Genomic DNA, 25,815 nt, shown 5'->3' with positions numbered 1-25,815 from the left:
TGTGTGACCTGCTAATCTGTACATTGTCATTAAAATAATCCTCCACTGTCCTATTCATACTTACTGTATCAGATGGAGTCATGGTAGATGTGTCAATAATTGTGGGCAATTCTTTTAAGGTTGACCAGATGTCATAATGTTTTCTCACTCTGGTGCTCTGAGTTGACTCTTGGAAAATGACAGTTTTTTCCTAGCAGCAGCAGTAGTTGGAGAAGGAGAAGCTGAAGCAAGAGACATCATAGTGTCAAGTGCCACTCAAGTTAACAACTTGCTCACAGGGAGCTCTTTGCATCTCTTAAACTCTGCATAATTTGGAAAGAAAGATCTTGCATATGATTTAAACCAAGGATCTAGCATGGTAGCCAAAATATAATGATCCAATGTCAAGATGTTGCAAACTTTTGTACCCTGGCAAAGTGAAAAAATAACTTGATCTACAAGTCCAACATACTTAGCGAATCAATTTGTTTAATCTTTTCCTTCAGCTTTTCTATCTGCTTTTCCAGCAGTTTAATTAAGGGCATCACCTGTCTCAGTCTGGCTGTGTCTGAACTCAGTTCATTGGTTATAATTTTAATATGCTTCAGTAGCTTTCATAAAACTGTGAGTATTCTCTATTGTGCTGGACTAAGGTAATACTCCATTCCATTTTTCCTATCTCAGGATCTGATATGAATCCGTGGATGGCTTGTTGCTGTCCCGATAGTCACTGAAGTATATTGAAGATGGAATTCCACCTTGTTACTACCTCTTGCTTCAGTTGTTGACAAAGCAAATGGAACTTTTCTTGCAGCTGCTGCAATTTTTTACATACTGTTATTGAATGCTGAAAATCTCCAGAATTTTTTGGGCCACATTCAGCTTATTCTGCACTCATCAGTAATTTTTTAGGAAATTATGACCCACTAAGTTTATTGTGTGTACAAAACATGGTACATGTTCAAATTCACCCACTTGTAATGCTCATACAATGTTATTTGCATTATCGGAAATGATGAAATCCTGAGGAGAGTATTAGAAGGGTAAGGTTGGCTACACATCAGAATGATGTGTAGCCAGCTGAACCTGCAGGTGACAGGACCCTGCATTGGCAAGTGCCTATACACTTGCCAACCCATGGGAGCAATGGACTGATGGGCAATGCTATCCTGCATTCAGCAGCATGGCATCATTAGCAATGTCTTCTGGTTGACCCTGCAGCAGAGCTGACCAGAAGACATTGGTAATGACCATGAGAACACGCAAATTGGTCATACACACTGCTCAGTATGCCTGATTTGCCATTCCAATTTGCCTGGAAGCAACAAATCAGACCAATATAAGCATAGTGTGTAACCAACCTAAGCCATCTGGCTGTCACATTCCTGAGTCAGTGATATAGAGAGTAGCCTACCTGTGAATGAGCTGGTGTTGTGTATGACATACTGCTGCTGCTGCTGCTGCTGAAGGCAATACACCCACCCAGTGAACTGTCACAGTCATGTAATTTTTAGTTTGACCAGTACTGCTTGTCCAAATATCTGTAGTTAAGTGGACAGTCTGTACAATGGCAATTTGCAAAGGATAACTTTTTATTTAACTTCCCGGTACAGGTGAAGAATTTCTGTTCTGGTAAAATGGAATCGACATGGAATTCTGTAGTGGGGATACATGACCTCAACTAGTTGTCTAAAACCAAATGCATTGATAGCTGATATTGGATTCAGATCTAATGCTATCATCGCCTTTATGGCTTCAGTGATCTGTGCAACAGGGTGGTGGCTGTCATACTTGGTTCCTCTTTCAAATGTTTGTATCACAGTCAACTGTTGTTTGAAACTACTAGTCATCTTGGTCCCCTTCTGGGATGAAAAGTCACCCACAGCAGCAGCCTAAGCATGGAAGGACTCTTCTTCAGAATCCTGGAAAGGGGAGTTATCATTTAGCCTTTGCAAATAGGATACATCAGATCTACCTCAAATCATTAAATAGAAGGTTGATGAAGGTGTTTTCTGTTGAGATTGCATGTGCTGGTCCAAACTGATTGCAGCTGATGCTGTACTGCATGTGTATTATTTTACAGGATTTTCCAGATTTTGCTAAATATTTTGCATGAACATCAGCATATGACGTAACAGGGAGCCAAGATTGTTAAAGTACCTATCTCTAAAATTGTGGCCTCACAAATGGTGCATATCCTTCACAAATGTTGTCAGGATTTGGGAAAAAATGATTCCACATGAAAGAGGTGGATTTATTGATTCTGTGCCTAGGCATGGCAATGTCCTTCTTCTTGTCATCCCTGGCAAGAACTGCTGCCACTGATAGCTGACTTACTTTGACACAAACAACATCCCCATCCTTAATTTGATCAAATTCTTCCCCAACAAATTCATCATCATCCTCATTAGCATCATATACACAAATTTCCCCCTCATCCTATTGCACTTCAACAGTAGCATCCTCAATTTCCAACCACACAGTGCATGGGGAGGTGGCAGTTAATACCTATAAACATACATATTTTGCTGTATGTAATACATATGCTGGCTGGTTACCCTGGAGATTGTCTGGACTATGTGTATCACAACCACTGCAGCACCTGAGACTCAGCATTAGCTTTCTCTTCTCCTTCCACTATAATCCTGCCTCCTAAATCCCATTGGCTAGTTTCACAGGAGACTGGGGGTGGGCTTAAAGTGGAAGGAGAAGAGATGCATATGCTGAGTCCCAGGTAAATCGGAGGCTGTGATACACACAGCACTGCCGTTCCCAGGGGTTATCAGCCAGCACATATATTACATACAGTATAACATGTATTTTTATATGTGCTAACCCCCTGCCCCATACACTTTGTGGTTGGCACCGCAGCCCAAGGGCAACAGCAGCCACTGCTCTAAACTATCACTCTTACTTCTACTCATCCTCACATTTGCAGAGGTTTCGGAATTGGTGGAAGGAGACCTAGGATTACAGTGTTAAAATCAGAAATGTGAGACTCAGACATAGCACTCATGGACACCGTTAGACTCTACTCAGCGATTTGTGAAGTTTGTGAACACAAAGTTTGATCTTCAGCCTTAAAAGTGCTTTTTTTTTGGTCCACGGTCCACTGATTTGCCTGCTTTAAAGGTGACACATGTAGACTCAGAGCAAGAAGGTGTTGAATGTGAGGTTACAAAAGATGCCTTACCATGTTTGGCCCTGTTTTTTGCAATAGGTATTTTATTGCAGGAAATATCAATAGCAGGACTACCACTTGCAAAGAAAGGAGCTGGTCTGAGACTTTCCTTGCCATTGCATGAGGTGTACAGTGTCACGGTCTGGGTAATTAAATGGACATTCTTACCTCTCAAGTGCCTGTCCAAGCTGTCACTGTGCTCCAGGTCTGGTTGCTATCAGCGTTGTCTGCATTCACTGCATAGTGTGGCAGACCTGCATCCGTGTCTGGGGTCACCCAGTGCCATTATACCCTTGGCTTCCATGCCGCCACGATTGTTACTAGGCCACAGCCGCATGTGATACAAACATGCTGTAGTTTCCTTCTTAAACCAAACATGGGTGCGGCCATCTTTGGTCCGGTCACCTAATACCTCTGAGCCTATCCTGTGCATCCTGCTGTCCAGCTGATTGTCGTAGCCAATCCTTGCACACTGGCTGCTATAAGAATGCTGGGTAAGGACTGCCTAATCACCAGTGCTATGATTGTCATACCCTGTATAGTTGTTTGCTCTCAGCTGGTTACAGGTTACCTTGCTCCAGGAGTTTCCATTCTGCCCTGAGACCTGAGTTTCATCCACTTTGTAGCTCTGCCTGGCTCCATCAGTGTTCTGCCATTGACACTCAGCTCCATCTGTGTTCCGCCATCGATACTCAGCTCCATCGGTGCTCAATCGATCTCTAACTCCATCGGTGCTCCGCCATCGATTTCTAGCTCCATCGGTGTTCCAACATCGATCTCCAGCTCCATCGGTGTTCCATCATCGATCTCTATCTCCATCGGTGTTCCGCAATTGATCCCTAGCTACAGTGGTGCTCTGCACCAATATCCAGTATCATCGGTATCCTTCCTATCTCCAGTGGTCAGTAACCTTGTGCTCATTTATATTGGGACTTCATCAGTGGTTCACACTGCATCTGATATTACATCTTGCCATTGATGTCACATCTGATACAGCATTGCCTCAGTTCCTTTGCCTATTTTACTGCATTATGTGTGATACCGATTATTGAGTCTATTACCATCTGCTGCTATCTACCATGCTGAATAAAAAGACTTATTTTAATTTACATTCTCCTCTGTTCTGGTCACGCCTTCGGGCCTAAGCTCAAGTACACCACATCCTGGTTAATGTACAAGAACTTAATTAAAGCTCCCAGGTTTACATTCCAGTCAGCCCCTTTGCCTGAGATCTCCACTAGTCAGAGTCAGACCTCAGGCGTGGCATACTGTATGGCATGTTGGCAATTTTAAATATTCCTCTCTTAGAGGTAATATTTTCTTAACCATTGTGAAATGCAGTTTAGATTTGAGGTGCCGTTTTGTACACCTTCTTTCCCCTTGACCACCTTTAGTGGTTGTTGCAGAAGTATTATGTCTGTCAGTAGCGCAGCACTATTACTGGGTTGTTCCTGCTCTTCTATAGCGTTATCCATGATTGCTTTCATTTTATTAAACCAGGATAGGAGTAAAGCTACTGTTATTGAACCTAACTGCCACAACACCACGTGAACATATAATGCAATACGGAAATGAGGAACTGTTGTTACCATTACCATGTAGATTATTAAAAACTGGAGAATTTTGTTTACACCAGCAAAAAATATTTTTTTCCACTAATGATGGGGATACAACACACCCAGTAACACAACCCAGATAATATATACTGTGTCACTCTTAATAATAATACTCACTATGCAAATTATTATTTAAATAGATTTTGAGAAAAAAAAGAGGATGACTGGCTATTATTTCAAAAAGCAGGAACAATTGGTCTTCTTTGCCAATAATAATAATAATTATTATTTTGTAGCACAGATAGGCGGTACGTAACTGGCAGGCACTTGGCAAAACAACCCAGCTAATATACACTGCATTGCTCTTAATAATGTTTTTTTTGTTTGTTTGTTTTTTTTAAATATATCATGAACATACATTTATAAAATTGCACAAATGCTTATAATGTGACTCAGCATGGATTCAGGTCCAGGTATAATGCTAAATCAATAATTCAAGGATAAAGTTTCCAAACGGCCGCAATGTAAATCAATTAGATAAGTAAAGTATCAGCATTGAGCAGGTACTGAACACAAGGTTAGAGTTATACTGTAGGTGCAAGAATTCTACTTTTTATTATTTGCCAGGTGGCACTCAACAACAAGAGCAAGAGCGCCCAGCAAACTAATCTGTGAGAATAACAGGAAGATAAGAAAATTATATTAGAGCTATCCGGTTAATGCTGACTCATATCACAAGCAATTGTGCAATTTATCAACTGTATGTTCATGAAATATTTTTGCAATCAGATATACAGCATATCTTTTATTTATACAAACATATGGTTGAGAAATTACTTTGCTACTTATATTTTTGACAACACAATGGCCCTCATTCCGAGTTGTTCGCTCGTTGCCGAGTTTCGCTACATTGCGATTAGTCGCTTACTGCGCATGCGCAAGGTTCGCAGAGCGCATGCGCTTAGTTAATTTACACAAAAGTTAGTTATTTTACTCACGGCATAACGAGGATTTCTCTAACGTCCTAAGTGGATGCTGGGAACTCCGTAAGGACCATGGGGAATAGCAGCTCCGCAGGAGACTGGGCACAACTAAAGAAAGCTTTAGGACTACCTGGTGTGCACTGGCTCCTCCCTCTATGATCCTCCTCCAGATCTCAGTTAGAATTTTGTGCCCGGCCGAGCTGGATGCACACTAGGGGCTCTCCTGAGCTCCTAGAAAAGAAAGTATATTTTAGACCAGGTACGGTGGGGGCCCGTCTCAAGAATTTCAGCGACCAGTGGGCTCGCTCACGGGTGGATCCCTGGATTCTACAGGTAGTATCTCAGGGGTACAAGCTGGAATTCGAGACGTCTCCCCCTCGCCATTTCCTCAAATCTGCCTTGCCGACAGCTCCCTCAGACAGGGAGGCAGCGCTGGAGGCAATTCACAAGCTGTATTCGCAGCTGGTGATAGTCAAGGTACCCCTTCTTCAACAGGGACGGGGTTACTATTCCACAATGTTTGTGGTACCGAAACCGGACGGTTCGGTGAGACCCATTTTAAATTTGAAATCCTTGAACACTAATATACGATGGTTCAAGTTCAAAATGGAATCGCTCAGGGCGGTTATTGCAAGCCTGGACGAAGGGGATTACATGGTATCACTGGACATCAAGGATGCTTACCTGCATGTCCCCATTCACCCCCCTCACCAGGAGTACCTCAGATTTGTGGTACAGGACTGTCATTACCAATTCCAGATGTTGCCGTTTGGTCTGTCCACGGCACCGAGGGTATTTACCAAGGTAATGGCAGAGATGATGATACTCCTTCGAAGGAAGGGAGTTATAATTATCCCGTACTTGGACGATCTCCTTATAAAGGCGAGGTCCAGGGAACAGTTGTTGATCGGAGTAGCACTAGCTGGGGCAGTGCTACAACAGCACGGCTGGATCCTGAACATTCCGAAGTCGCAGCTGGTTCCTACAACGCGTATACTGTTCCTGGGGATGGTTCTCGACACAGAACAGAAAAAAGTGTTTCTCCCGGAGGAGAAGGCCAAGGAGTTGTCATCTCTAGTCAGAGACCTCCTAAAACCAAAACAGGTGTCGGTGCACCATTGCACGCGAGTCCTGGGAAAGATGGTGGCTTCTTATGAAGCAATTCCATTCGGAGGGTTCCATGCAAGGATCTTTCAGTGGGATCTGTTGGACAAGTGGTCCGGATCGCATCTTCAGATGCATCGGCTGATAACTCTGTCTCCAAGGGCCAGGGTGTCGCTGTTGTGATGGCTGCAGAGTGCTCATCTTCCAGAGGGCCGCAGATTCGGCATACAGGACTGGGTCCTGGTGACCACGGATGCCAGCCTTCGAGTTTGGGGGGCAGTCACACAGGGAAGAAACTTCCAAGGACAATGGTCAAGTCAGGAGACTTCCCTACACATAAATATTCTGGAACTAAGGGCCATTTGCAATGCCCTAAGTCAGGCAAGACCCCTGCTTCAAAACCAGCCGGTGCTGATCTAGTCAGACAACATCACGGCGGTCGCCCATGTAAACCGACAGGGCGGCACAAGAAGCAGGATGGCAATGGCAGAAGCCACAAGGATTCTCTGATGGGCGGAAAATCATGTGTTAGCACTGTCAGCAGTGTTCATTCCCGGAGTGGACAACTGGGAAGCAGACTTTCTCAGCAGACACGACCTCCACCCGGGAGAGTGGGGACTTCATCCAGAAGTCTTCCAAATGAATGTACACCATTGGGAAGGGCCACAGGTGGACATGATGGCGTCCCACCTCAACAAAAAGCTAGGATGTTATTGCGCCAGGTCAAGAAACCCTCAGGCGATAGCTGTGGACGCTCTGGTAACACCGTGGGTGTACCAGTCGGTGAATGTGTTCCTTCCTCTGCCTCTCATACCCAAGGTACTGAGAATAATAAGAAGGAGAGGAGTAAGAACTATACTCGTGGTTCCGGATTGGCCAAGAAGATCTTGGTACCCAGAACTTCAAGAAATGATCTCAGAGGACCCATGGCCTCTACCGCTCAGACAGGACCTGCTGCAGCAGGGGCCCTGTCTGTTCCAAGATTTACCGCCGCTGCGTTTGACGGCATGGAGGTTGAACACCGGATCCTAAAGGAAAAGGGCATTCCGGATAAAGTAATTCCTACGCTGATTAAGGCTAGGAAAGATGTGACCGCAAAATATTATCACCGCATATGGCGAAAATATGTTGCTTAGTGTGAGGCCAGGAAGGCCCCAACGGAGGAATTTCAACTGGGTCGATTTCTGCACTTCCTACAGTCAGGAGTGACTATGGACCTAAAATGGGTTCCAGTAAGGTCCAGTTTTCGGCTCTGTCCATTTTCTTCCAAAAAGAACTGGCTTCATTGCCTGAAGTTCAGACTTTTGTTAAGGGAGGGCTGCATATTCAGCCCCCGTTTGTGCCTCCAGTGGCACCGTGGGATCTCAACGTGGTGTTGGATTTCCCGAAGTCGCATTGGTTTGTACCACTTAAATCCGTGGTGCTAAAATACCTCACGTGGACAGTGGTCATGCTGTTGGCCTTGGCGTCGGCCAGGCGTGTATCAGAATTGGCGGCTTTGTCATGCAAATGCCCTTATCTGATTTCATAAGGATAGGGCGGAATTGAGGACTCGTTCCCAATTTCTCCCAAAGGTGGTTTCAGCTTTTCATTTGAACCAGCCTATTGTGGTGCCTGCGGCTACTCGTGACTTGGAGGATTCCAAGTTGCTGGACGTAGTCCGGGCCCTAAAAATCTATGTTTCCAGGACAGCTGGAGTCAGAAAGACTGACTCGCTATTTATCCTGCATGCACCCAACAAGTTGGGTGCGCCGGCTTCAAAGCAGTCTATTGCTCGCTGGATCTGTAGCACGATTCAACTTGCACATTCTGCGGCTGGACTGCCGCATCCTAAATCTGTAAAAGCCCATTCCACGAGGAAGGTGGGCTCTTCTTGGGCGGCTGCCCGAGGGGTCTCGGCTTTACAACTTTGCCGAGCAGCTACTTGGTCGGGGTCAAGCACATTTGCTAAATTCTACAAGTTTGATACCCTGGCTGAGGAGGACCTAGAGTTCGCTCATTCGGTGCTGCAGAGTCATCCGCACTCTCCCGCCCGTTTGGGAGCTTTGGTATAATCCCCATGGTCCTTACGGAGTTCCCAGCATCCACTTAGGACGTTAGAGAAAATAAGATTTTACTCACCGGTAAATCTATTTCTCGTAGTCCGTAGTGGATGCTGGGCGCCCGTCCCAAGTGCGGATTGTCTGCAATACTTGTATATAGTTAGTGTTTAACTAAAGGGTTATTGTTGAGCCATCTGTTGAGAGGCTCAGTTATATTTCATACTGTTAACTGGGTATACTATCACGAGTTATACGGTGTGATTGGTGTGGCTGGTATGAGTCTTACCCGGGATTCCAAATCCTTTCCTTATTGTGTCAGCTCTTCCGGGCACAGTATCCTAACTGAGGTCTGGAGGAGGGTCATAGAGGGAGGAGCCAGTGCACACCAGGTAGTCCTAAAGCTTTCTTTAGTTGTGCCCAGTCTCCTGCGGAGCCGCTATTCCCCATGGTCCTTACGGAGTTCCCAGCATCCACTACGGACTACGAGAAATAGATTTACCGGTGAGTAAAATCTTATTTTTTCATCGTTCTAGTGATCGGAGTGTGATTGACAGGAAGTGGGTGTTTCTGGGCGGAAACTGGCCGTTTTATGGGTGTATGCGGAAAAACGCTGCCATTTCTGGGAAAAACGCGGGAGCGGCTGGAGAAACGGGGGAGTGTCTGGGCGAACGCTGGGTGTGTTTGTGACGTCAAACCAGGAACGAAACTGACTGAACTGATCGCAGTGGCAGAGTAAGTCCCGAGCTACTCAGAAACTGCAAAGAAATTTCTATTCGCAATTATGCGAATCTTTCGTTCGCAATTCTGCAAAGCTAAGATTCACTCCCAGTAGGCGGCGGCTTAGCGTGTGCAATGCTGCTAAAAGCAGCTAGCGAGCGAACAACTCGGAATGAGGGCCAATGTACCTGAGAAGCACCCATAGCAGATATGGTAAAAAGTGACAGGACCATTTTTGTAGTTTACTAAAATATACACACTGGAGGTGAAATTCAAATTTGTATCCGATTGTCCATTTGGGCGTTATTGTTCTTGCAATGCAAGCTACGTATCGGTAATGACATCATTGTGTCAACCCTCTTTTCATCCCTTAGGGGATGTTTATTAAAATTCTAAGTACGTAGTTTTCCTATTTCCCACCTGCAGAATACCTATGTCAAATTGAATCTTCTTAACATATCGGGAATTAAGAGAATTAGTGATGAGTCAGTGAGTGAGTAAGTGAGTGAGTTAGGGCTTTCTCATTTTTGTACTTTATTAAATTCTACACACTGAAGGTGCAATACAAATTGTGCTCTGATTGTCCGTTTGGGCGTTATCGTTCACGCAACACAAACCACGCATCTGTAATGACGTCATTATGTCAACCTCCTTTTCATCCCCTTAGGGGAGGTTTATTAATTACATAGCTTTCTTATTTCCCACCTGCAGAATACCTATGTTAAATTTCATCTTCCTAACATATCGGGAATTAAGAGCATTAGTGATGAGTGAGTGAGTGAGTGAGTGAGTGAGTGAGGGCTTTTGCATTTTTGTAGTTTATTAAATTGTACACTCTGGAGGTGCAATCCAAATTGTAATCCGATTGTCCTTTTGGGTGTTATCGTTCACGCAAAGCAAGCTACACATAAGTAATGACGTCATTATGTCAACCCCCTTTTTATCCCCTTAGAGGAGGTTTATTACAATTCTAATTATGTTGTTTTCCTATTTTCCACCTGCAGAATACCTATGTTAAATTTCATCTTCCTAACATATCGGGAAGTAAGAGAATTAGTAATGACTCAGTGAATGAGTGAGTGAGAGCTTTTGCAAAAAAAAAAAAGAATATATATATATATATATATATATATATACTAGGTGCTTCATCGCGCCATACGGGCGCTCTTCACACTGTCGGAAGGGGCTGCGCCCCCATAACCCCTACAGAGACGCTGGGCGTTAGGGAGGGGATACAGGGGGGGATACAGAGATACGGTGCGTTAGGGAGGGGATACAGAGACGTGGGGCGGCAGGGAGGGGACACAGACGCGGGGCGGCAGGGAGGGGATACAGACGCGGGGCAGCAGGGAGGGGACACAGACGCAGGGCAGCAGGGAGGGGACACAGACGCGGGGTGGCAGGGAGGGGACACAGACGCTGGGCGGCAGGGAGGGGACACAGATGCGGGGTGGCAGGGAGGGGACACAGACGCGGGGCGGCAGGGAGGGGACACAGAAACGCAGGGCGGTAGGAAGGGGAGGGCAGTGGGGGGGATACAGAGATACGGTGCGGTAGGCAGGGGATACAGCGATGCGGTGCGGTAGGGAGGGGATACAGAGACGCGGGGCGGCAGGGAGGGATCAGAGAGACGCAGGGCGGCAGGGAGGAGATACAGAGATGCGGGGCGGTAGGGAGGAGATACAGAGACGCGGGGCGGCAGGGAATGGATAGAGAGACGAGGGTTGGTAGGGAGGGGATACAGAGAAAGGGCGGTAGGGAAGGGATACAGAGACGCAGGGCGGCAGTGAGGAAGGTGATGGAGAGGAGGGAAAGTAGTGGAGAGGGTGGTCACCAGAAGCGGAGATCTAGGTAACAGGGAATAGGAAGTGATACTGCACTGGTTAGATAGGGCAGTGAGCTGAGTCTGCTCCTGATCCCGGAGATACAGGTAAGGAATGGGGGGGGGGGGCAACTGGTGGATGTGACCAGTGGTGGAAGTGGGGACAGCGTGACCCCACACACCTCACCGGGGTGGCAGAGCTCTCTCCTGACTCCACCCAGCGTTAGAGGGCCAGGCACAGAGTCACAGGGCTATTATATAGGAGATATATATATATATATATATATATATATATATAGTGGCAACTATGTGTTGCTTTGAGCCTGCACTCAGATACGCCAACCTGATGCAGATGGGCGGTCATGACTTGAGTTTTATTTCAACTGCCACCATGCCTAGTATTGAAGGGCGCATCAGCGATCGCCAGATCCATAAATCACACAGTTATTACCTACATGTAGCATGAGCAATTCCTAGCATGTGAATTTGTTAGAGGCATGGAGAAACACTAATAAAGTTTTTAGATTTACTGAGAAATATCTCCAGAGTTAAAACACACATAAAATTCAATGGTAAAAATGTAAGAAACACAATTATGAAATATGCACAGTCAAAATCTTATGCTGAAGTCAGATCCGTTGGAATGGAGGGAGACCACTGGAAAACAGAAAGTTGGAATCACTCCTAGCCTTAAACTCTCCCTTGAATAGTGAACCCCCAGCAGCATCTCTTGCTGGGAGATATATTCCCACAACACACTCCTTCTAGTAGCCCACACACTCCAAGTTTAGCAAAGAATTCCTTTGTTCACACAAGGCTTGCTTAGATGTAAACTAGGCTGGCCTCTGAGACCACTACTCATACAGTATATATCTCTTATGTAGGGTAACTGGTTGATAGTTCTGATATTTAGGGGAGTGAGGCATGACACTTTTACCACACCATCTTTTACAACTGGTACGAGATTGTTATCTGTTCTCTGACTCCAAAGAAGCATAAAGTATCTCCACCCCAGGTCACAGTTAGGACACAGAATAACAGTCATTTTAAAACAGTATAAAAAAATCAAGTCATCAATTCACATCTAAAATCTTAGGTATAGAGAGACTTTAAGGAATTGACATAACCCATGGCAATGCCACACTTGGCTCAAATATTTGCCAAGTAGATAATGTGCATCAGACAAGTTCATCTAAATGTTCTTTGACCCAAAGGGATTTCAGTGTACTAGGAACTGCATGACTGGTGGACCTTTATCCTTGTAGCAGGAGGAGGAATAAGGAGTAGTAGAAATTTTAGTTCCAGTGAGAATTTGTTAGGACACTGTTCACATCAGCACCGCTAGAGGGAAAGCAACCTGCATGCTCATAGCTGCAGCACACCTTCTATGCAGTCTACCCCATTTCCCAAGCCAAGTAGAGACTCTACAGCCGCCATGGAGAATTTCTTGTCCGGCCACAGAACAGAAAGCTTACACTAACATGAGTTGCAGAGAATCCATGGACTGTTGTAAATTGCATACCCCTCTGTGTCTGTCTCCACCTCTACTCTTCTGGATCCCCTTTGTCTTATGGGAATGTCACAAAAGGACCATGTGTCCCTTGATGCAGTAGCAAATTGCAACTTTTTAGAAAGCCATACAGAAGGATAAGGGGCTGATTCTGAGTTGAGTGTTTAAATACTGTGCATGCACAGATGCAAATTCACACATATATGTGTATGTCTATCCTATTTTAAGTTGTATGGAATTGGTCAGATCTGTATTCACTTGAAAATCATGGAGTAAACTAGGTGCCAGCAATGCAAGCACATAGAACCACCCTGTCTTGTCGGAGTGTCATGGGAATGTCATGTGTGCATATACCTAAAGCTCTGTGCAATTCTGAGTGGTACATATGGGGAAGGGAAGTATGTTTCCAATAGATCTCTTGCAACTTGCATGGTGCAAGAGCTGAAACATTTGATCAGGATTTCAACCGGTTTCCACTCGCAGATGCATGAATCCCTATGGTCTCTTGCAATAGTTTAAGGTAATAAATTAGGCTTCCGCAGCTTTCATCAACAATAGCCACTTTGCAGGTTACTCAGAGTCAGACCCCAACTCTCAGTTACATCAGTTATGAAAGCATGTAGGTCACACAGAGAAAAAAGTCTGCTTTAACTTCCAAGATGTCATTTTTTTAAAAAACAGTCTGCCCTAATCCAAAAGGAATTGTACCAGATTTGGAATAAATTAGATGATCTGGAGAATAGGCCCATTTACAATAACTCAACAACGTGAGGATTCCTTCCTTCCAAAAACCTTAAAAGACCCTGCTTTAAATCATTTCCTGAGATATACTTACCCTTCCCTGCTTGAAATTGGTTACTCTTTGGTCATTGAACTAGCATATCGTATTTTGACAGGACTGTAGCATGGCTGACATCTAAGGCTAGAAAGAGTGTAAAGAGTCGCTGGAGCAACTTAACCAAGGACTATTTCTGGGGTTTGGTTATGATATGATACAACAATATCATGAGAAGTTAATGTAGAAATTGGTGGGAGAAGTTGTTGCAGACAGTCGGAAATTGTTGAAAATTAATATTTGTTAAAAAATCAGAACATGAGTATAGATTAGTGGGTATGCGGTTAGCATACCGACAGACAGGATCCTGGCGGTCACAATACAGATGTCGGGATCCTGACGTGGGCACCACGGTAAACCGGCGAGGTAGGTGATTCCTAGATGGTGTTGCATCATCATTTGAGGTTTCAGAAGCAGATGCCTTACTGACAGCAGTTCTAGAACTATCACTCACACATGAAGGCCAAGGCCTGAGCCTTTCCATGCCACTGGGTGTGGTGCATGGCAAGTTGGCAATTTTCTGTCAGTTCAAGTTTAGAACATGGGGCCCATGGGCTATCAGTTTCACTATCCACATAGACATCTAATGGGAATAGTATCTTGTGGCGAGTAAACTGATTCACCATGCCCAAAGCATTGCGAGTGAGACAAGCCCATGAGGGCACACTTTTTAATAATCTGAACAAGTTTAATGATGTTCTAAAGCAGTTTAATTGTGCTAATTCATGGGGGGGCCATGTTCTTAGCTTGAACCTTTAATGTTTTCAAGATGAAACTTTCCCTTTATTTGTGGTGATTTTATTTCTTTAACATTGTGAAATATTGTTTTGATTTCTTATGCCCTGACTTAATCCTCTATGTCCCTGAGCACCTGCTTTAGTATATGTTGAAGTACTAGTATCATTATTACTGGCAGTAGCCACAGCACTAGTACTTGGTTGTTGCTGCTCCTGCTCTTCTATTGACTGATCATGATCCATATCAACTCACAGCACCTATATTACTAACACGGGGGGTCATTCAGAGTTGATCGTAGCGGTGGTAAATTTAGCACAGCTACAATCATTCACACTGACATGCAGGGGGGCACCTAGAATAGGGCTAGTCCGCCTCGCATGTCAGTGTCACGGTGCCAGCCCCCCCCCCCCCCCCGCAGAAGTGCAAAGGCATCGTACAGCGGCGATGCCTTTGCACTTCCAGAGTAGCTCCCGACCAGTGCAGCTTTAGCGGACCGCGCCACTTAAACAGCAGCTTAACACCACTGTCCAGCCCCCTCCCGCCCAGCAACCGCCTCTGTTTCAGAGGCGATTGCTAGGCATTGACGGCTGCCATGCGCCGGCGTACCGTGGCCCTGAACACATACAAGTTTTAGAAAAAAAAATAACAATTTCTGTTAACAAATGACAACTTCACACTGTGCGGTATATTTACTAAAGTGCGGATTTTAAGAAGTGGAGATGTTGCCCATAGCAACCACTCAGATTCTAGCTATTATCTTCTAGAAGGTGCTATATAAATGATAAATAGAATCTGGTTGCTATGGGCAACTACTCCACTTCCTTAAACTTGCACTTTAGTAAACATACCCCTGTGACTCACAGTGCTTATATTACTAACCATGTGGCATCCCACCTAATTAACGTTATTGTTAAATAGTGACACTATCTAGCCCTGAACACACACAAGTTGTTGTTTTGTTTCTTCACAATGCTGCGACTCACTGGCACCTAATGAACTTTATTATTTAACAACACAATGCCTGAACCTGAACAACACACATTTTTTTAGTTATTTAATTTTTTAAATACTGGTGCAACTTTCTGCATTTATAGTAATGATGGCACACTGATACCTAATGAACGTTATTATTTTACAACACAATGACTGAACAACACATACAGGTTTTTTGATTGTTTTACATACTACTGCGACTTACTGCACTTATAGTAATGGTGGCACACTAGCACCTAAAGAAACATTATAATTTTTACAACACAATGCCTGAACAAAAAACAGAAGTTTTTATTTTTTTTACACAGAGCTTCAACTCTGTTTTATTTTTTTAACATGGTGCCTGTACTGAACAAAACAATGCCTCACAGTGCTGCACCCCACAGCCCTTCACAGTCTGACACAGCAATAGTGCAACAGTAGTGCCTGCACCCAACAGCCCTTCACTAACACAGTCCTTAGTGCTGCATCCACAGCCTTTCACAGTCTGATACAGCCACAGCAGTAGTGCCACAGAAGTGCTTCCACCCTTAGTCCCCACTGCCCTTCACTGACACAGTCTTAGGGCGGGATGTACTAAAGGAAAAATGCGGTAAAACCCCCGAAAACAGGGGCTTTACCACAGTTTCAAATGTACTAAGACCCTACTGCTGGTTTTTCGCCATCCAGGGTATCGTCATCTCTGGATGGCGATACCCTATAGAAGCCTATGGGCTTCTTATCGCCGACCACTGCAACCGCCCCAGATGCCGGCATCCCTCCCCCCCAGCATACCTTCCTCCAGGCAGCCCTGGTACCAGAAGGTAATCTCCTCCACCCCCTAGCAACGCAGCCGGAGATACTTCCAGCTGCAAGGGGGAGGAGAAGGTGCCGGGGACAGCCTGCTGCTGCTTCCCAGTGTGGGGGGTAGTGTGGAGACCCCTGGGAGGTGACGAAGACCCCCCGCAGAACACCTCACAGGTATTGCGGGGGGCCTCCATCACCGCATTGCGATATTGACCGCATATGTTAGTACATATGCGATCAACATCGCTGCGATAAGCGGCGAGGGGCGGCGATGTATCTTAATACATCCCGCCCTCAGTCTTAAGGCCCATACACATTAGACGATGTCGCTCTGTGAGCGACATCGTCTAACGTCTCCTCCTCCCGGGCCGGCCGGTCGGCGGCAGCCTGTACGCACTGAGCGATATGACCGCTTATATCGCTCAGTGACGTCACGCCCCCGCCAGCCCTGCATGAAGGTCGTGGACGACAGTCCACATCCTTCATGCATGCCCTATCGACAACAACGATCGTTGCCGACCCGCGGGGCAGCGCATCGGTCGTCGCTGGCAGCATACACACTTAACGATAAAATGAGCGACGTCGCTCAAGGAGGGGGAAAATGAGCGACGTCGCTCATTATATCGTTAAGTGTGTACGGACCTTAAGTGCTGCAGCCCATAGCCCCACACCCTAGCTCTTCAGGATCTTGTGTGAAATGGTGCCCAAATCACCATGGGAGGAACGTTTATCATATCCAAAACACGCAATATCCAATGCTGGGAAGATTACATTTTCCTTTGATTTGGAATCCAAGCATGGTGGGAAAACTCAAGTGAAATGAATTCGGAATTATGAAGTTCAGTCAGGTTCCATTTTCCTTACATCTCTAACTTTAACTGAGCTGACTCCCAATTTAAGAAGGTAGCAAAAAAAAGTTTGAATGGTTCAGACTAAGGTTCCACAAGCTATATATAAATGTCTTTCATTGCTTCCTTCCTTAATGTCTGTCACTGCCCCATCATATTTCGCTCACTGACCCCTCTATATCTCAATCACTGCCAATTCAAATCTCTGTCACTGCCCCCTCCATATCTCTCAATGCCTCTACATATCTCTCTCACTGCCCCATCCATATTTCTTTCACTGCCCTTTCATATCTCTCACTGCCCCATTCGTATTTATTAGAGATGTACGGGGGACACTTTTCAGGTTTTGTGTTTTGGTTTTGGATCTGGATCTCTGTTCGTGTTTTGGATCTGGATTGGTTTTGACAAAACCACCCTTTCAGGTTTTGGTTTTGGATCTGGATTTTTTTTTAAACAAAAAACATAAAAACAGCTAAAATCACTGAATTTGGGGGTATTTTTGATCCTACAGTATTATTAACCTCAAAAACATTCATTTCCACTCATTTCCAGTCTATTCTGAACACCTCACACCTCACAATATTGTTTTAGTCCAAAAGGTTGCACCGAGGTCGCTGGATGACTAAGCTAAGCGACACAAGTGGTCGGCATAAACAACTGGACCATCTAGTAGTGGCACTGCAGTGGCAGACAGGATGGCAGTTTTAAAAACTAAGCTCCAAAGAGCCCATAATGCAAAGAAAAAAAAGAGGTACAAGATGGAATTGTCCTTGGGCCCTCCCACCCACCCTTATGTTGTTTAAACAGGACATGCACAGTTTAATAAACCCATCATTTCAGCGACAGGTGATCCCCCAGGAAAAAGCTCACCAAGTTCTCCGAATCATATCTAGCTACAAACATAGCACCTCCTTCTTTGATGACTTTTCACATCATGAGAAGAGCCAAGAGGAAGAGGACAGTGTCAAGAAGGTGATTAAAAATTAGAGAGGCACACGCAATCAGGAACAGCACACAGGCTTTCACCTCCACTCCTATATTGGTGTGGAACGGAAAGGAATTTAACCAAGCAAATATATAATTACCTCATTAGTGATGAGCACCGGAAATTTTTCGGGTTTTGTGTTTTGGTTTTGGGTTCGGTTCCGCGGCCGTGTTTTGGGTTCGAACGCGTTTTGGCAAAACCTCACCGAATTTTTTTTGTCGGATTCGGGTGTGTTTTGGATTCGGGTGTTTTTTTCAAAAAACCCTAAAAAACAGCTTAAATCATAGAATGTGGGGGTCATTTTGATCCCAAAGTATTATTAACCTCAATAAGCATAATTTCCACTCATTTTCAGTCTATTCTGAACACCTCACACCTCACAATATTATTTTTAGTCCTAAAATTTGCACCGAGGTCGCTGGATGACTAAGCTCAGCGACCCAAGTGCCGACACAAACACCAGGCCCATCTAGGAGTGGCACTGCAGTGTCACGCAGGATGGCCCTGCCAAAAACTACTCCCCAAACAGCACATGACGCAAAGAAAAATGAAAGAAAAAAGAGGTGCAAGATGGAATTGTCCTTGGTCCCTCCCACCCACCCTTATGTTGTATAAACAGGACATGCACACTTTAACCAACCCATCATTTCAGTGACAGGGTCTGCCACACGACTGTTACTGAAATGACGGGTTGGTTTGGACCCCCACCAAAAAAGAAGCAATTAATCTCTCCTTGCACAAACTGGCTCTACAGAGGCAAGATGTCCACCTCATCATCATCCTCCGATATATCACCGTGTACATCCCCCTCCTCACAGATTATCAATTCGTCCCCACTGGAATCCACCATCTCAGCTCCCTGTGTACTTTGTGGAGGCAATTGCTGCTGGCCAATGTCTCCACGGAGGAATTGATTATAATTCATTTTAATGAACATCATCTTCTCCACATTTTCTGGATGTAACCTCGTACGCCGATTGCTGACAAGGTGAGCGGCGGCACTAAACACTCTTTCGGAGTACACACTTGTGGGAGGGCAACTTAGGAAGAATAAAGCCAGTTTGTGCAAGGGCCTCCAAATTGCCTCTTTTTCCTGCCAGTATAAGTACGGACTGTCTGACGTGCCTACTTGGATGCGGTCACTCATATAATCCTCCACCATTCTTTCAATGGGGAGAGAATCATATGCAGTGACAGTAGACGACATGTCCGTAATCGTTGTCAGGTCCTTCAGTCCGGACCAGATGTCAGCATCAGCAGTCGCTCCAGACTGCCCTGCATCACCGCCAGCGGGTGGGCTCGGAATTCTGAGCCTTTTCCTCGCACCCCCAGTTGCGGGAGAATGTGAAGGAGGAGATGTTGACAGGTCGCGTTCCGCTTGACTTGACAATTTTGTCACCAGCAGTTCTTTGAACCCCAGCAGACTTGTGTCTGCCGGAAAGAGAGATCCAAGGTAGGTTTTAAATCTAGGATTGAGCACGGTGGCCAAAATGTAGTGCTCTGATTTCAACAGATTGACCACCCGTGAATCCTTGTTAAGCGAATTAAGGGCTGCATCCACAAGTCCCACATGCCTAGCGGAATAGCTCTGAGTTAACTCCTCCTTCAATGTCTCCAGCCTCTTCTGCAAAAGCATGATGAGGGGAATGACCGGACTCAGGCTGGCAGTGTCTGAACTGACTTCACGTGTGGCAAGTTCAAAAGGTTGCAGAACCTTGCACAACGTTGAAATCATTCTCCACTGCGCTTGAGACAGGTGCATTCCACCTCCTATATCGTGCTCAGTTGTATAGGCTTGAATGGCCTTTTGCTGCTCCTCCAACCTCTGAAGCATATAGAGGGTTGAATTCCACCTCGTTACCACTTCTTGCTTCAGATGATGGCAGGGCAGGTTCAGGCGTTTTTGGTGGTGCTCCAGTCTTCTGTACGTGGTGCCTGTACGCCGAAAGTGTCCCGCAATTCTTCTGGCCACCGACAGCATCTCTTGCACGCCCCTCTCGTTTTTTAAATAATTCTGCACCACCAAATTCAAGGTATGTGCAAAACATGGGACGTGCTGGAATTTGCCCAGATTTAATGCACACACAATATTGCTGGCGTTGTCCGATGCCACAAATCCACAGGAGAGTCCAATTGGGGTAAGCCATTCTGCGATGATCTTCCTCAGTTGCCGTAAGAGATTTTTAGCTGTGTGCGTATTCTGGAAAGCGGTGATACAAAGCGTAGCCTGCCTAGTAAAGAGTTGGCGTTTGCGAGATGCTGCTACTGGTGCCGCCGCTGCTGTTCTTGCGGCGGGAGTCCATACATCTACCCAGTGGGCTGTCACAGTCATATAGTCCTGAGCCTGCCCTGCTCCACTTGTCCACATGTCCGTGGTTAAGTGGACATTGGGTACAGCTGCATTTTTTAGGACACTGGTGAGTCTTTTTCTGAGGTCTGTGTACATTTTCGGTATCGCCTGCCTAGAGAAATGGAACATAGATGGTATTTGGTACCGGGGACACAGTACCTCCAACAAGTCTCTAGTTGGCTCTGCAGTAATGATGGATACCGGAACCACGTTTCTCACCACCCAGGATGCCAAGGCCTCAGTTATCCGCTTTGCAGCAGGATGACTGCTGTGATATTTCATCTTCCTCGCAAAGGACTGTTGGACAGTCAATTGCTTGGTGGAAGTAGTAAAAGTGGTCTTACGAGTACGACTTCCCCTCTGGGATGACCATCGACTCCCAGCAGCAACAACAGCAGCGCCAGCAGCAGTAGGCGTTACACGCAAGGATGCATCGGAGGAATCCCAGGCAGGAGAGGACTCGTCAGAATTGCCAGTGACATGGCCTGCAGGACTATTGGCATTCCTGGGGAAGGAGGAAATTGACACTGAGGGAGTTGGTGGGGTGGTTTGCGTGAGCTTGGTTACAAGAGGAAGGGATTTACTGGTCAGTGGACTGCTTCCGCTGTCGCCCAAAGTTTTTGAACTTGTCACTGACTTATGATAAATGCGCTGCAGGTGACGTATAAGGGAGGATGTTCCGAGGTGGTTAACGTCCTTACCCCTACTTATTACAGCTTGACAAAGGCAACACACGGCTTGACAAATGTTGCCCGCATTTCTGTTGAAATACTTCCACACCGAAGAGCTGATTTTTTTGGTATTTTCACCAGGCATGTCAATGGCCCTATTCCTCCCACGGACAACAGGTGTCTCCCCGGGTGCCTGACTTAAACAAACCACCTCACCATCAGAATCCTCCTGGTCAATTTCCTCCCCAGCGCCAGCAACACCCATATCCTCCTCATCCTGGTGTACTTCAACACTGACATCTTCAATCTGACTATCAGGAACTGGACTGCGGGTGCTCCTTCCAGCACTTGCAGGGGGCGTGCAAATGGTGGAAGGCACATGCTCTTCACGTCCAGTGTTGGGAAGGTCAGGCATCGCCAACGACACAATTGGACTCTCCTTGTGGATTTGTGATTTCGAAGAATGCACAGTTCTTTGCTGTGCTTTTGCCAGCTTGAGTCTTTTCATTTTTCTAGCGAGAGGCTGAGTGCTTCCATCCTCATGTGAAGCTGAACCACTAGCCATGATCATAGGCCAGGGCCTCAGCCGTTGCTTGCCACTCCGTGTGGTAAATGGCATATTGGCAAGTTTACGCTTCTCCTCCGACAATTTTATTTTAGATTTTTGAGTCCTTTTTTTACTGATATTTGGTGTTTTGGATTTTACATGCTCTGTACTATGACATTGGGCATCGGCCTTGGCAGACGACGTTGCTGGCATTTCATCGTCTTGGCCATGACTAGTGGCAGCAGCTTCAGCACGAGGTGGAAGTCGATCTTGATCTTTCCCTATTTTTGGAACCTCAACATTTTTGTTCTCCATATTTTAATAGGCACAACTAAAAGGCACCTCAGGTAAACAATGGAGATGGATGGATACTAGTATACTTATGGATGGACGAGCGACTGCCGACACAGAGGTAGCTACAGCCGTGGACTACCGTACTGCGTCTGCTGCTAATATAGACTGGATGATAATGATATAAAAAATATATATATATCACTTCTGCAGCCGGACAGGTATATATTATATAATGACGGACCTGCTGGACACTGTCAGCACTGCAGACTCCTAAAGTAAGCTACTAGTATCAAGAAGATAGAAAAGAAAAAAAAACACCACAGGTAGGTGGTATACAATTATGGATGGACGAGCGACGGACGACACAGAGGTAGCTACAGCCGTGGACTACCGTACTGCGTCTGCTGCTAATATAGACTGGATGATAATGATATAAAAAATATATATATATCACTACTGCAGCCGGACAGGTATATATTATATAATGACGGACCTGCTGGACACTGTCAGCACTGCAGACTCCTAAAGTAAGCTACTAGTATCAAGAAGATAGAAAAAAGAAAAAAAACACAACAGGTAGGTGGTATACAATTATGGATGGACGAGCGACTGCCGACACAGAGGTAGCTACAGCCGTGGACTACCGTACTGCGTCTGCTGCTAATATAGACTGGATGATAATGATATAAAAATATATATATATATCACTACTGCAGCCGGACAGGTATATATTATATAATGACGGACCTGCTGGACACTGTCAGCACTGCAGACTCCTAAAGTTAACTACTAGTATGAAGAAGATAGAAAAAAAAAAAACCACCACAGGTAGGTATACAATTATGGACGAGCGACTGCCGACACAGAGGTAGCTACAGCCGTGGACTACCGTACTGCGTCTGCTGCTAGTATAGACTGGATGATAATGATATAAAAAATATATATATATCACTACTGCAGGACAGGTATATATTATATAATGACGGACCTGCTGGACACTGTCAGCAGAATGCGTTTATAGAATAAAAACACCACACGACGAGTGTTTAACTTTTTCAGGCAGACAATCACAATATACTGGTGGTCACTGGTCACTGGTCAGTCACACTGGCAGTGGCACTCTGGCAGCAAAAGTGTGCACTGTTAAATATATGTACTCCTGCTATAACTGCTCCCCAGTCTCCCCCACAATTAAGCTGTGTGAGCAGTGAGCACTCAGCACAGTCAGATATACATAGATGATGCAGCACACTGAGGCTGAGCACAGATATGGTATACTGTGTCACTGTGTATCGTTTTTTTTCAGGCAGAGAACGGATTATATTAAATAATAATAAAACTGCACTGGTGGTCACTGGTCAGTCACTAGTAAACTCTGCACTCTCTGAGTACTCCTAAGCTCCAGTAAATCAAGTGTCTCACTCTCACTATCTATTTCTATTCTAAACGGAGAGGACGCCAGCCACGTCCTCTCCCTATCAATCTCAATGCACGTGTGAAAATGGCGGCGACGCGCGGCTCCTTATATAGAATCCGAGTCTCGCGATAGAATCCGAGCCTCGCGAGAATCCGACAGCGGGATGATGACGTTCGGGCGCGCTCGGGTTAACCGAGCAAGGCGGGAAGATCCGAGTCTGCCTCGGACCCGTGTAAAAAGCGTGAAGTTCGGGGGGGTTCGGTTTCCGAGAAACCGAACCCGCTCATCACTATACCACATTACTGGAAAAGCTGAAAAATTAGGGACCAAAGCCTCCAAATTTGTACCCCCTTCTCCATTTCCAGAAATTAAGTCTAGATAATCTCGGATTTAATGACGGGATGCAAATAAACTGGTGTATACCACAGAATCAAGATTGGATATTTTCCCCTCCAGAGTCTGAAGACTTATTTTGTGAAAATCTTGTGCGTTTCTTTTTATCCATTTTTGTAATTTCATTTTTATTTACATATTTTGTGGCAGGTGCCTTATTTGCATTTTTCACAGGTCCCAGTTACATGCATGTGAGCATACCTGTGTGTCCCAGTTACACGCATGTGAGCAAACCTGTGTGTCTTGTTTATTTTTTTCATATTTTATCTACTACTAGCTGGAGTACCCGGCATTGCCCGGGATTTTAAGAATGTCTGTTTACAAAAATAAATGTAAATATTAAACACACAGTATAAATAACATTGTAGATAGGTGAATACGCGTTCTTCGCTACGGGATGAGGATGGTAAATTAGAATGATAGTTGTTCGTTAATTAACATTGGTTGGAGATCTAGTATATAGGCATATCTTGCTTCCCTGACGCACTTTGTGTAGAGGCCGGACCCCTTTTTGGTCCCCCAAGGGACCCTGCACTTCCCACTATACAACTCTCAGTCTATGGCTTCCTGCTGCCTCCATTCCCCTGCTCACATCATGTCAGTGCCTTACAGTTTCTTATATAGCGCAGCACATTGGGGGTAATTCCAAGTTGATCGCAGCAGGATTTTTGATAGCAATTGGGCAAAACCATGTGCACTGCAAGGGAGGCAGATATAACATGTGCAGAAAGAGTTAGATTTGGGTGGGTTATTTTATTTCTGTGCAGGGTAAATACTGGCTGCTTTATTTTTACACTGCAATTTAGATTGCAGATTAAAATTACCACACCCAAATCTAACTCTCTCTGCACATGTTATATCTGCCTCCCCTGCAATGCACATGGTTTTGCCCAATTGCTAACAAAAATCCTGCTGCGATCTACTTGGAATTACCCCCCTTATGTATCTCCTGATGGCCCTCATTCCGAGTTGTTCGCTCGCAAGGCGATTTTAGCAGTATTGCACACGCTAAGCCGCCGCCTACTGGGAGTGAATCTTAGCTTCTTAAAATTGCGAACAAAAGATTCGCAATATTGCGATTACACATCTCGTAGCAGTTTCAGAGTAGCTTCAGACTTACTCGGCATCTGCGATCAGTTCAGTGCTTATCGTTCCTGGTTTGACGTCACAAACACACCCAGCGTTCGCCCAGACACTCCTCCGTTTCTCCAGCCACTCCCGCGTTTTTTCCGGAAACGGTAGCGTTTTTTCCCACACGCCCATAAAACGGCCTGTTTCCGCCCAGTAACACCCATTTCCTGTCAATCACACTACGATCGCCTGAGCGAAGAAAAAGCGGTGAGTAAAAATCCAAACTTCATAACAAATTTACTTGGCGCAGTCGCAGTGCGGACATTGCGCATGCGCACTAAGCGGAAAAACGCTGCGATGCGAATAAATTTTCAGAGCGAACGACTCGGAATGACCTCCGATATACGCTGTGTGTGGGTTTGTGCAACCTGCATTCCCCTGCTCACATCATGTCACTGGCCCTGTCACATGCAGCCCTGAAATTACTGACATTTCATGCATGTCCTGATATAGTCTGTGCTGCTGGCCCACCCCTAGGGTTGCTAGTGGTGTGTTACCCCACACTGTTTGTTCTCAGAGTATAAATCATATGTGTAGCAAGTTTGGTGTAAATTGCTCCAGGCATTCCCGAATTATGATGTCTGCTGAAAAACTCTGTGCTGCTGCCTCACCCCTAGGGGTGTCTAACCCCCTCAGTGTTTGTTCCAAGCTTGTAAGTCATATGTGTACCAAGTTTGTTGTAAATAGGTCCTGGCATTCAGGAGTTATGCTGTCTCCTGAAATACTCTATGCTGCTGTCCCACCGCTAGGGATGTGTAACCCCCACAGAGTTTGTTCCCAGATTGTAAGTCAGATGTGTACCAAGTTTGGTGTAAATTGCTCCAGGCCTTCCACAGTTATGCTGTCTGCTGACATACTCTGTGCTGCTGTACCATCCCTAGAGGTGCTAGGGGTGTCTGACCCCCACAGTGTTTGTTTCCAGAGTTAAAGTCA

The sequence above is a fragment of the Pseudophryne corroboree genome, chromosome 11 (genome assembly GCF_028390025.1).
Source record: "Pseudophryne corroboree isolate aPseCor3 chromosome 11, aPseCor3.hap2, whole genome shotgun sequence".
NCBI classification, from domain to species: Eukaryota; Metazoa; Chordata; class Amphibia; order Anura; family Myobatrachidae; genus Pseudophryne; species Pseudophryne corroboree.
The sequence above is the reverse complement of the archived record's forward strand: the minus strand, read 5'-3'. Positions refer to the sequence as shown.